Source organism: Phyllobates terribilis, unplaced genomic scaffold (genome assembly GCF_046119375.1).
Source record: "Phyllobates terribilis strain yellow unplaced genomic scaffold, ASM4611937v1 Scaffold_1__5_contigs__length_1240528914, whole genome shotgun sequence".
Classification (NCBI taxonomy): Eukaryota; Metazoa; Chordata; class Amphibia; order Anura; family Dendrobatidae; genus Phyllobates; species Phyllobates terribilis.
This window is the reverse complement of record NW_027362761.1, coordinates 890021427-890034560: the sequence shown is the minus strand read 5'-3', so window position 1 is coordinate 890034560 and position 13134 is coordinate 890021427. Positions and strand designations below refer to the sequence as shown.

The 13134-nt window shown below is 44.7% G+C and overlaps 1 protein-coding gene across 2 annotated transcripts in view; it reads right to left on the bottom strand.

The window, feature by feature from the left end:
* LOC141154274 (EF-hand calcium-binding domain-containing protein 14-like) overlaps window positions 1–13134 on the bottom strand; it is a 315751-nt gene that overhangs the window by 250233 nt on the left and 52384 nt on the right. The window lies entirely within an intron of this gene.

Below are 13134 nucleotides of genomic sequence, written 5' to 3'. Positions count from 1 at the left end.
TATGATAAGCTGATACTCCATTCCAAAATACTTTTTCAAGACAATAACATGATCAAAAATAGGACTTATCTGAAATATGTATTTAGGTTGCCCCCATCATTCCTCCAAACTCCTCGACGCGTTTCCCCGTTGTTTAGTGGTTCATCAGGAGAAGATCATCCTGCAGAGAGCTACATTGTGCCACTCTATCCCCTTCCTTATATGTGTTCACCACGTGAAATCTGATTGAATCCACTTCCACAATCCAGAGACAGAGCCTCATTCACAATCATTATACTCCTCTGTCTCCTCTCTCTACTACACATGCTCTAATGGTGATTCAGACACTAGAGGTTCCCAATGTCTACTGCGCATGCCTGAAAGTCCTGTTTGTAGCCAATTTGTATCCTTAATCTATCTCCACTGTGCATGTGTTAGTCGCGATTCAGACACTAGAGGTCTCTGTTCCTACTGCGCATGACCTCCCTTCCCTCCGGAGCCCTGAAGTCGTCACCTCCCATCTAATGTGATGCTGACGTCATTTCCCTGTCAGGAAGTGTTTCTGCTGCTGCGTTGTTCTTGCTGCCATGATTTAACCCATACATGACAGGTAATGCAGCTCTTTCAGAGTCCAGGCATTAAGGATGTGTGTGTCAAATCGCTCCTGAAGCTTCACATATAAAGCATGTTATGTTTCATTTTGCTTATGTGATCCATATACATTGTGGTTGTCTATAGGGTCATTTAACAATGAAAATGCTTCCCCTAATGAATAATCTACGTGGTAAGTTGTCCTTCAATACATAGGTTATCCTATACCCCTTATCGGGGATTAGGTTATACCCTCAGTTATTTTTCCTAGGGGAAATATCATATCTGTCATATATATATATTAGATAATTTAATTTTTGATAATAGATAAATATAATTTAATAATCAGGCCATTAAGCAGGTTGATAAACCATGGGTTTTAGAATCAAATAAAACAGCAGAAATTCTGCTGCTCATTGAGTCCCACCGGAGTGAGGGTGTTCAGTCTGTATATCCATTGGCACTCCTTCTGTAAGAGTAGCCTATCCCAATTTCCCCCTCATGGGTTCTTTCTTATTACTTCTATTACACAGAAAGATAGAGATTTGGGGTCATTTTGACGACTTCAGGGCTCCGGAGGGAAGGGAGGTCATGCGCAGTAGGAACAGAGACCTCTAGTGTCTGAATCGCGACTAACACATGCACAGTGGAGATAGATTAAGGATACAAATTGGCTACAAACGGGACTTTCAGGCATGCGCAGTAGACATTGGGAACCTCTAGTGTCTGAATCACCATTAGAGCATGTGTAGTAGAGAGAGGAGACAGAGGAGTATAATGATTGTGAATGAGGCTCTGTCTCTGGATTGTGGAAGTGGATTCAATCAGATTTCACGTGGTGAACACATATAAGGAAGGGGATAGAGTGGCACAATGTAGCTCTCTGCAGGATGATCTTCTCCTGATGAACCACTAAACAACGGGGAAACGCGTCGAGGAGTTTGGAGGAATGATGGGGGCAACCTAAATACATATTTCAGATAAGTCCTATTTTTGATCATGTTATTGTCTTGAAGAAGTATTTTGGAATGGAGTATCAGCTTATCATATAAACTCAAACTGTGAGGGGGATTAGCACTGTTAACCTTGTGAATATCATACTGTAATATGTGTAAAGCATCTGATTAAGGACTTCATATATAGGGTTGAGCCCTTGACATGTATGTGGTATATTGATGCAGTTTGGGAAATAATAGATATGTATTCATAAGTCCCACCTACAATAACCTTCTCCTGCTGTTTTTAAGATTAGTGACCTATTATGTATAGGCTGTTTTTTGTTCAAGTTCACACCTATATATTATATATCAAGTAGTGAAAGATTATTGTCTTCAGTAAGAAGGTGGGAAAATAGAAAAAATTAATCATGATGAATGTATATTTCTGCCTGCACTAGGTCACTTTTTATGGGCACTTTACGGGCACTTTTTGTATGTTATATTTGTCAAATATGACTATTAAAGATTATCTTTCATAATAAATAGATAAAAGGGCTTTTTGTGTTAGTTGGTAAAAGATATTCCCTTTATATATGGAATCAAGACTTTGTGATCTTATACAATGCACCATCACCACGATCGCTCCAGGGCCACCTACCTGTCCTCATAGAGAAGGGGCCACAGAGTGTTATATACACAGAAATGGACTAAGTCAGTATACAGAGAGGACACAAGGCCTGTGCATATAGGGAGCAGCAGGGCCCAGGCATATACAGGGCACCTCCTCACCAGCCTGACACCCGTGTGACTGGGCAAAGGGCCAGGCACACAGTGGCTCTGATGCAGGATACAACAGAGCTCGGACAGCACAAGGCCACGACACAAGCCGGCTGGGGTCGGGTTCAGCCATCAGCGGTAAATCTGGAGCCAGAACCCTCTGACGTCCTGCAATAAGGCGCACACTGTAATCTCCATAGTGTCTGCCATCTATGCGGCCGGTCAGACTATACGATGTCCCCATATGACTGCAGGATGCCGGCGGATGAACCAGAGGCCATGATTAGGGATGAGGGGGTAGTGAAATAATCGGACTCGCTATACTCGTAACGAGTAGGTCCTAATACTTGGGTACTCGTTACGAGTAGCAAGTCCAATGTAAGTCAATGGGAAAAGCGAGTAAGCCGAGTAATTGTCTACTGGAGCCTATGAAGCGGTCTCGGGGCTGAGGAAAAGGCTGAAATGGGTGCATGATTGTTTAAAAGCCGGCGGTAAAAAGCCGCCGGCTTTTAAACAATCACTCAGCCCCATACTCGCTTCCCCGAAGCCTCCCATCCCGATCCTCCGCTTGCCCCCCGCCTCCCATCCCAATCAAATTTGTAAAAAAGCACTTACTGTGAAATTCGATATGATACAAATGCATTCTCCTCAAATTGAATGTTCTTTTAATATTCTATGGCGTCTGGAGAAACTCAAGAGCATAATAAATGTAAGATATCAAAAAGAAACAAAAATCTCCAGAAAATGGATATTTTGTAATTCGCTCTGCGCAAATTTAGCAAAATGGCGACTTGCTGGCTGCCATTTTGCTGAACCATTGAAGGCCTGAAAAAGGTTAATAAATGCAAAACCTACTTATACTCGCCACACCCTCACCTCTTCATTAACCCCTGCTGTTTCCTGTCCCTATACAGTCTTCTTTGCTTCTTCTTACTGCCACTTTGTGCTGAATTCCTGAATTCAATGCGACCTTATGACGCGCATGTGCAGTTACGTCTTCAGCCTGTTCGCAGCTGGAATTCCTGGCCTAACATGAAGAGGCCTGGGGTATCATTGCATGGTGGTGATATGAAGACATGGCGAGGGCCTTATGGGGAGCAATGAGCATTTAAGGTGGATAAAAAGGTGAATAGTGAGGTAGGTAATTTTTTTTACATTTTGCCGTCCTTCTACAGTTTGGCAAAATGCCATTTTCCCGAATTAGCGCTGAGCAAAAATGAAAAAATCTGTATTCTTGAGAATACATATTTTGTAGAATTCAAGCGGAGTTCAATTCTGCATAAATACATTTGTACAACTCTACTGCTGACAGTGATGGAAAATGCAGGCGCCTTCCTGTTCTACATTAGTATAGCTGGGACTTGTGGTCCCGACCAGACAGGTGTCTATGTATTGGTGCAGGGTATTGATTACTTGTTGCTGCTGTTAGCCTTGGGCAAGGTCACACCCTATTTAAACCCCCAACAGCTACATTTAACTGCCAGTTAAAACTTACTCCTACCCTGGTTCACACTCCTATTACACTGCTCCTGCACAGCTAGTTTGAATCCTGTTACTTATGTTACTTATTTTGGCCTCCTCTAGAATATGTCACTGTCCTATGATTTTGTCCCTGACTTTGACCTTATGGATACGACCCAGTTTGATGAGCCTTTCTTACAAATCACTCTACCCACCAGCAATGACTCGGTAGACATAACCCAACAGGCCTTGCATAAGTCCAGATCCCTTTACAAGGGTTAAAAGGTAAAGATCAGTGTTATACACATGTCCCAGCTGAGCATGGCTCTGCTCCCTTCCTTTGCTGTGCTCCATGTTGTGTTTTATAAGTTGCCCAGAATATCTCAGTGATATAATCTCCATCTATAGGAAGACCATTGTCTTATTTGTCTCCTGACAAACTCACATTCATAACAATTTTACAAAAATTCTAAAATAGGCAGGCAAGCTCTTGTTTTTCTGTGGGGCATCATATACTTTCGATTTAGGCTGCATTTTCATTAGTAATTCCTTTTTATTTTTCATATTATTATGACTTTCAATCATAATTTTTGTTACATTTTTCATTAACCCTAGAACGCATGACCATAAAAATGGGTATTTTCAAAAAAGAGTTGTTATACCAAAAATGCCTGTAACATAAAAATAAATGAACAACTGGAAATGACAAACAACTATATACCTGAGGAATACCTAGTTTCAAAATTCTAACTAAAGTAATCTTGCAGAAAATAGAAAACAATTAACAGGGCGGGCCTGCGAGGCCCCAGGTATGCGTTCTAGGGTTAACATAATGTTATACATGTTTTATATAGATTGTTATGGTTATACACATGGCTTTGAACTTATATTTAATAAAATGTATTTATTGTAAAAAATAATGAATTTATTGAGTTTTTTGTATTTTGAATGTCAATTAGTAAAATTATTTTTAGTAATTTTTATTAATATCTTAGTGTTGAAGTTTGGCCATTATTGTTCAATTTTAAGATGCAATCTCGGTACCATAATACTACACCACTGGCTCTATATCGTTACATACTTATAAAAGAAAAGGATAAAACTTTCCAAAAGATGGTAAATTATGTTACTGCACTATATGGAATAGCATATTCTCAAATAAATTACTATATAGATAGTTTGCAAAGTGGATATTTTAAGTGAAAATTGTGTTTTCATTTTTTTGCAGCAAAACAAATTTCAGAATATTTTTCTATAGCAAAGAAATAGTTTGAAACAACTTTCAAGCACTTACCCTTGTGTGAGGTTATGTTTCAAAACACTCTGGACTGGGAAATGGGAGATTATTAGTTTGACTTTACTGTATTTCCCAAAAGCCCTATAGTAAAGCTCCAACAATAACTTTCTAAAAGAGCTCCTATTTTTTTGGGCAAAATAAAAATAAAGGATTTAACCTGATAACAACCAAGCATAGTAAATTGATTGGTCTTTGACTTTATTTGGTCCTTGCTCCTGTAAATTTATAATGCTGGATTAAAGTTCTTTCTCTAGCAATCTGGGAGAAGGTTGGATCTCCATAGGTCACACTTACTTAGAAGAGGGAGGATGGGGATAAAATGAAGGAGATAACAGAAGTTTATTACTACTTCTGTCTTCTCTTTTGCTGGCCACATAGCACTCAATGAGAATTATGTAGTGAATAGAAGCATTGGCATTGTTGATGATTTTTTAGGACCTGACAATTACATGATCACCAAATTTCTACTTGGCATGGCAGGGCTACTGGGCCCTACCCTAGTAGACCCAGATTTGCACTGCAAGTAACATCTGTCTCTATAGTGGGCTATTTTCCACTGAAAATGTGGAATACTAATGAACAATAAAGAAAAAAAATGTATATTCCAGAGATTTTGTTATGTTCTCTTGGGGACAAATTGAATACTTGAATAATAAAGCACAATCTAACAATGAATAAACTAACAAGATATAAAAAGCTCCTAAACCTCAAGAAATATATTTATTTAAATCAATTTTTTTTACATGTAAAATATATTTTAATAACCTGAAAATATATATTTCACCGTTTATTTTATGTTAACTGTGAACAGTAAAATATATGAACAAAAATCATCTTAATCAGAAATACTTTTTTATCTATATCTGCAACATAAAAATATATATACAGTAAAGAACAAAGCAATTTATTTGTAACTAGTGTTGAGCCACCCCCGTAGTGTTCGAGTTCGGTTCGGTTCATCGAACACCCGTGTGTTCGCCGAACTGTTCGTCGAACTGTTCGTCGAACACCTTCGAACACCGTTAAAACCAATGGCAGGCAAACAAAAACACATAGAAACACATAGAAAACACCTTCAAAGGTGTCCAAAAGCTGACAAACTGCTCAGAAGACACAACTAACACATGGAAAAGTGACAAGTACATATAGTCATGAGAAAAGAAAAGAGGTGGAGGAGTAAAAGGAGGGGGAGACACAGATATAGACATCTCATGCCCTTCTAAAATCCAAAAAGTGAGAAGCCGACACGTTCAGTCCGCTCCTGCCCGTGCCACCTCCGTGTCGCCGGGTTTGTGCCAGAGCCGCGGTGAACCCTGACGGCCAGCCCCCCTCTCCCAATACTGGTGCCTGTCCGCTGGTGGGTCGAGCGAGCCCCCCTGTGGTGGAGGCAGCTCTAAGTTTTTTAATTTAAATTGTCTCTCTAATTTGAATGAATACACTTTAAATCCATTTACAAGGATCTATTGGAGGGCAAGTCTCATGCCAGCAGCCGCGTAATTCCAGCTCCAGTAGCGTCCACTAAAGCTGCTGCAGTTAAAAAGCTTTTATAAGGATCGAGCTCGGCTGTCCACCGCAAGGCATCCTACTGCCAGTCCCAGCCCCTATGCCTTGGGGTGCCTCCTGATGCTCTTCACTGAGTATCCCGTGGTCCCGAAGCATTTCCTTTGAAAAAATTAAGTGTCCAAACTACAGGTGGTGTAGCTTGCTTAACAGCCGGGATAATCCGCTGACTAGCAGACACTGCTACTAGGCACAAAGTATTTCCTGGGCTAGATGCAGTTAAAAATTTGTAAGTAGATACTCTCGTTGGATGCTGAGAAAGCATTCCATAGAGTCTCCTGGCACGCCATATATGATTCTCTTAAAAAGCTTGGGGTAGGGGTCTAGGGGACCCTTTTATAGCCAAAATCACGGCCCTGTATCACAATACGTCACCTAGGCTGAAGATAAATGGAACTGTAGCACCCTGAGGGCTCGGTTGCTACAGACGTATTGCACCTCACCCAGAGGTGTGATATCTCACTCTCAGGTAAGGATGGAGTGTGGATCAGGACCCGACACCTGCATGCATTACACCACATTGCCGTGGGGCAGGGCGACCAATATGCCCCTGAGATGGGCACGACAGTCCCTGTCCCTGGCTGGAGTGGGGGGAGGGAACACTGAGGAAGGGGAACCCTGTAGTGCAGGAGCAGGGAGGAAGCAGTTCCTGGGTGCATTGAGAAGGGAGTATAAAAGGTGGGCACCATCTTAGTTCAGTGCAGAGAAGTCTGAGCAGAAGTGGCAGGGAGCAGGGGCTCTGCATGAGCTCTGCTCCAGAGGCGGGCCTAGTAACAGAGGCCCAGGCCTGCAAGAGGGAGAAGGAAGGAAGAGGAGCGGAGAAGGCTCCAGGAATGAGGAATGAAGGGATCCCAGGGGTGCGGACGGGCGAGTCGCCACCGCACGCCCGAATCCACCTGCGTGGAGGGGTCAGGCCAAAGGGGGAGACCGGTCCCCGAACTAGTGGAGGCAGGAAACGACCCTCAGCTAGAAACCGGAGGCCCTGACATTTTATGTGGCGCAGCCCCTCGCTACACCCGCTAGGAAGGCACCACATAGGGTCAGGGAAACTGGCGCCAAGTTTACCAAGAGGAGGCCCGAGGCAGCCGGACAGAAGTGTTGGTAAGAAAGGCCAGACAAAGGACACACAAAGGGGGTCCTGTGAAGCGCTCCAAAGTTATCTGGGAGTTGTCTGAGCCCCTCACCTGGTGAGCACAGTAAGACGTGGGCAGCCGTTACCTGCAGACATGGTCTGGATAATAAGAACTGTGAGTAAAGGCCCTGAACTGAATCACTGACTCCGTGTCGTTACTGCTGCTGCCCTGTACCATCACCCCCATCCTCCGCATACACTGCCCTGAGGCTATACTCCTCCCGTGGGGAGTTATGCTACTCTCTGCTGCACCCACAACACCAGCCTCAGCGGTCTGCCCTGTAGCGGCGGTTCACTCTGACCGCAATCCACGGGTGGCGTAGTCGGACATTTAAACATCAAAACCACATAAATAGTTCCGCCACTGGTTTGACCACCCTGAGCCACGGAACCGGGTCGCCGCCACGAAGACTACAACCACCAGCATCCACCAAAAAGGGTCCGGCTCCGGGTGTCCCAAGGCCCAGGGGTTGCGTCAGAACATTTTCATCACCTTTCACAATCACCAATGGGACAAGGCAGGGATGTCCTCTGTCCCCTCTCTTATACATCCTAGTGACGGAGCACCTGCTCTCATCAATTCGCCATAACCCCAATATTAGGTGGATTGAGGTGGGAGGCACCGAGTACAAGTGCTCTCTATTTGCTGATGATGTCCTAGTATATATCACTCAATCACATATATCCATCCATGCTGTTATGGCTGAAATAGATCACTTTGTTACATGGTCAAATTTTAAAATCAATGCAGCGAAGTCTGAGGCCCTCGATGTCTCCCTCCCTAAATCCATAAAGGATTCCATCCAGTCCAACTTTCCCTTTGCCTGGCCCTCACAGAGTATCAAATACTTAGGAATTCCTATTCATAGAGACCTCTCCCATCTATGTTATCTTAATTTTGGGCCCTTTATTGAACAACTCCATACAGACCACGGTTGGCAAGTTAGAACTGTAAGATTCACTACGTGAACCGCTGGTGTTTTGTGGAAAAGCACATGTACACTGCGTTCCAAATTATTATGCAAAAAGTGTTTAGGAGTGATAAGGGAAGAATTTGTTTGTTTGTCAGTTAAACTCATTGATGGTGATGTGTGTCAGGGCTCTTTATATCACTGTAAGCAATTGCAGACACCTGTGCTAATTAGTTTGGCAGGTGTGTCCAATGAAAGGCAAGACTACTTAAGAAGGCTCTCTCACATTATTAAGCAGCCTACATTTTCTGCCAAAATGGGAAAGAAAAAGGATGTGTCGGCTGCTGAGAAGCAACAAACTGTGGAGTGTTTAGGTCAAGGCATGACTACAATCAACATTGTGCGATGATCAGGATGAAGTGTCTTGGCAATCAAGAAGTATGTAGCTGATTCACAGTACACACGTGTGCGTGCTGATAAGGGCAAATTGAGGACTCTTTCCTACAGGCAATTACATCAGGTTGAAAGAGCAGCGGCAAAAAAGCCTTGTCATAGCAGCAGACAAGTTTTTGAAGCTGCTTGTGCCTCCAACGTACCCCGAACAACAAGATGCAGGGTCCTTCAGAGGTTTGCAGCTGTGCATACGCCATCCTGTCGACCTCCTCTATCCACTTCACACAAGCAGAAACGGCTCCAGTGGGCCAAACATTACATGAAGACTGATTTCAAAACTGTTTTGTTCACGGATGAGTGCCGTGCAGCGCTCGATGGTCCAGATGGATGGAGTGGAGGATGGCTGGTTGATGGACACCCCACGCAAACACGGCTACAGCGCCAACAAGGAGGAGGTGGAGTAATGTTTTGGGCTGGAATCATGGGGAGAGAGATTGTCGGCCCCTTTAGGATCACTGAAGGCGCTAAAGATGAACTCCATAATGTATGTGGATTTTCTCAAACAGCACTTCCTGCCATGGTTCAAGAAGAAGAACCGTGTATTTCACAGCAAGATCATTTTTCTGCATGATAATGCACCATCTCATGCTGCACATAAAACATCTGCATCTCTGGCTGACATGGGCATAAAAGGGGACAAACTTATGGTGTGACCCCCATGCTCCCCTGACCTCTACCCCATTCAGAACCTTTGGAGCATCATTAAAAGGAGTGTCTATGATGGCGGGAGGCAGTTCACATCTAAGCAACAGCTCTGGGAGGGTATTCTGTCCTCATGCAAAACAATTGAAGCAGAAACCATCCAAAACCTGACAAATTCAATGGACGAGAGAGTTCAGAAGCTCCTTTCGAACAAGGGGTCATATGTGAAAATGTAACATCACCTAGAATAAAGTTTTGAGTTGAAAACTGTTTGATTTCAGTTTCTAACAACCTGCTAATGCTTATAATTTCAAAAATGACCATTTTTTTGGTCTTTATTAAAATGAAAAGGTTGATCGAAAAGTTTGGGGGATCTAAGAGTGTGGCAACCCAGTAGTCATGATTACTTCGAATTCTGACAATATGAGGGTCATGCTGCAGGTAGTGCAGCAAGAAGGCACTTATGTGTCTTGCGCATCTCGGAGCCCCAAAATTATTTTCCGGGCTAGATGCAGCTAAAAATTATTATTAATTTTAAATCTGGTGAAGCTTTAGTATAGATGGCCTAATAGGATCAGTGCTGCACACTGCTACAAAGCCCAAATTATTTTCCAGTCAAGATACAGATAAACATGATTAGTAATTTTAAATCTGGTGGAGCTTATTATAGATGGCCTAATAGAATCAGTGCTGCACACTGCTACAAAGCCCAAATTATTTTCCAGCCAAGATACAGATAAACATGATTAGTAATTTGAAAGCTTAAAACGGTTGGTAGGGTGATTTTAACCAATCATCAAGCTTTTACTCTCCCCAGGATGACACAGGGGTAGAAAAGTCGTTTCGGATCCATGATTTGTTCATCTTTATGAACGTGAGTCTGTCTACATTATCAGTGGAGAGCCGCGTGCGCTTATCTGTCAGCACACCACCAGCAGCGCTGAACACACGTTCAGACAGAACGCTGGCTGCGGGGCATGACAAGATCTCCAAGGCGTAAGTGGCTAGCTCCGGCCATTTATCCAGATTGGAAGCCCAAAAAGAGCAAGGGTCCAGTGACACAGTCGTGGCTTCAATGTTTACTTGGAGATACTCCTGTACCATCGTCTCTAGGCGTTGACTATGTGTCAGACTTCTTGTCTCCTGTGGCCTTGCAAAGGATGGGCTAAAAAAGTGGTGAAATGATTCCGCAAAATTGATGTTACCAGCAGATACTGTGGTTCTGTTACGGTTTGAGTGCTGAACACTTGACGGTCCCACGGTTGGCAAGTTGGAACTGTGAGATTCACTACGTGCACCACTGGTATTTTGTGGAAAAGCACATGTAAGATTCTGCAACAGTCTCTGCTGATACTCCTGCATGCGTGCATCCCTTTCTATGGCAGGAATAATTTCTGCAAACTTACTTTTGTACCGGGGATCTAACAGTGTGGCAACCCAGTAGTCAGGATTATTTCTAATTCTCACAATTCGAGGGTCATGTTGCAGGTAGTGCAGCAAGAAGGCACTCATGTGTGTTGCGCATCCAGGAGCACCAAGTCCCTGTTGTGTTGGTGGCGAGGTAACAATCATGCTTCCTTCCTCTGTCCTCTCCCTCCAACCTCGCACAACATAAATGTGATCAAGGTCTCCCTCATCTGATGAGTCTTCCATCAGTTCGTCCTCCACTTCTTCCTGGGCTCCTGCACCTTCCTCACTAGTTTGGCTGCTACCATGCGCCCTGGTAAAACCATCTCCCCCACCCTCACATGCCTGCCGCCTTGGTGCTGCCGACCGTCTGGACCTTGCAGATGTTAGCCCTTCCGCATACAACTCCTCCTCCTCTACTTCCTCCACCTCCTCTTGTGCCACCACCTGACTCCGAATTCTGTTTAACATGTGCTCCAGCATGTAAATCACCGGAATAGTCATGCTGATAATGGCATCGTCAGCACTAAACATCTTCGTCGCCATTTCAAAACTGTGCAGAAGGGTGCATAGGTCCCTGATCTGAGACCACTCCTCCAGCGTGATTTGCCCCACCTCTGAATCTCGTTGGCCCAGGCTATACGTCAGAACGTATTGCACCAGGGCTTGTCGGTGCTGCCACAGTCGCTGCAACATGTGCAGAGTTGAATTCCACCGGGTAGGCACATCGCATTTTAGCCGGTGAAGTGGCAGGCCGAACGACTTCTGTAGAGATGTAAGTCGCTGAGCTGCGGGATGCGAACGGCGGAAGTGAGCACACAGCGACCGTGCCCTCTGCAGAAGGCCATCTAGTCTGGGATAGTGGGCTAAAAATTGCTGGACAACCAGGTTCAACACGTGAGCCATACAAGGCATGTGTGTGACATTGCCCCGGCGAAGGGCCGCACCCAGGTTTGCAGCATTGTCGCACACGGCCTTCCCTGGTTTCAGGTCCAGTGGAGACAACCATTCATGAAATTGGTTCTCCAGAGCTGACCACAACTCCTCAGCTGTGTGACTCACATTTCCCAGACATTTCAATGTAAAAACCACCTGATGACGTTGAGCCCTACTGCCAGCATAGTAAGGAGGTGTGCAGGATCCCTTCTGCGCAGTTAGAAAGCTTGTGGCATGACCAGACAGGCTTTGGTTGCAGGTGGAAGACCGAGAGGAGGTTGAGGAGGCAGAAGCAGTGGAGGAACTTTGACATAAAGAGGATTGACGCACAACTCGTGGGGACGGCAAGACTTGGACAGCAGCCCCTTGTCCTGCTGTCACCATAGTTACCCAGTGCCCAGTCAGCGACATGTAACGCCCCTGTCCATGCCTACTCGTCCAAGTGTCTGTGGTGAAATGCACCCTGTCACACACAGAGTTTCTCAAAGAAGCGGTGATGTTGTGTGCGACATGCTGGTGGAGCGCAGGCACACCTTTCTTTGAGAAGTAGTGCCGACTGGGCATCTGGTACTGGGGCACTGCGACGGACATAAGGTCTCGAAAATCCTCTGTGTCCACCAGGCGGAAAGGCAGCATTTCTGTAGCCAAGAGCTTGCAGATGGTGAAATTCAACCTCTTAGTTTTCTCATGGCTAGGAGGAAATGGTCTTTTACTTGTCCACATCTGAGGGACCGAGGGCTGGCTATTGTGCTTAGACGGGGTTGATAAGGGTGTCCCCGGCAAACTGCCGGTCTGTGAGGAAGATGCAGGCGGACATGTTAGGTTGCCTTGATCCAAAGGTGGTGCTATCGATGTCGGACAGCGCTCAACACCAGTTGGTGTTCCCACCTCCAAAGAAAATGATGACCTGCCAATCACGCTGGCTGTTGCGGGTAAAGAGGTGGCAGGTCTGCGCCCCAAAACAGGTGTGACTGCTGTCCCCCCAGTCACAGAGGATGAAGAGGCCGCGGATGCACAAGATATGGCAGACGGTGGTTGGCCCGGCCGGCT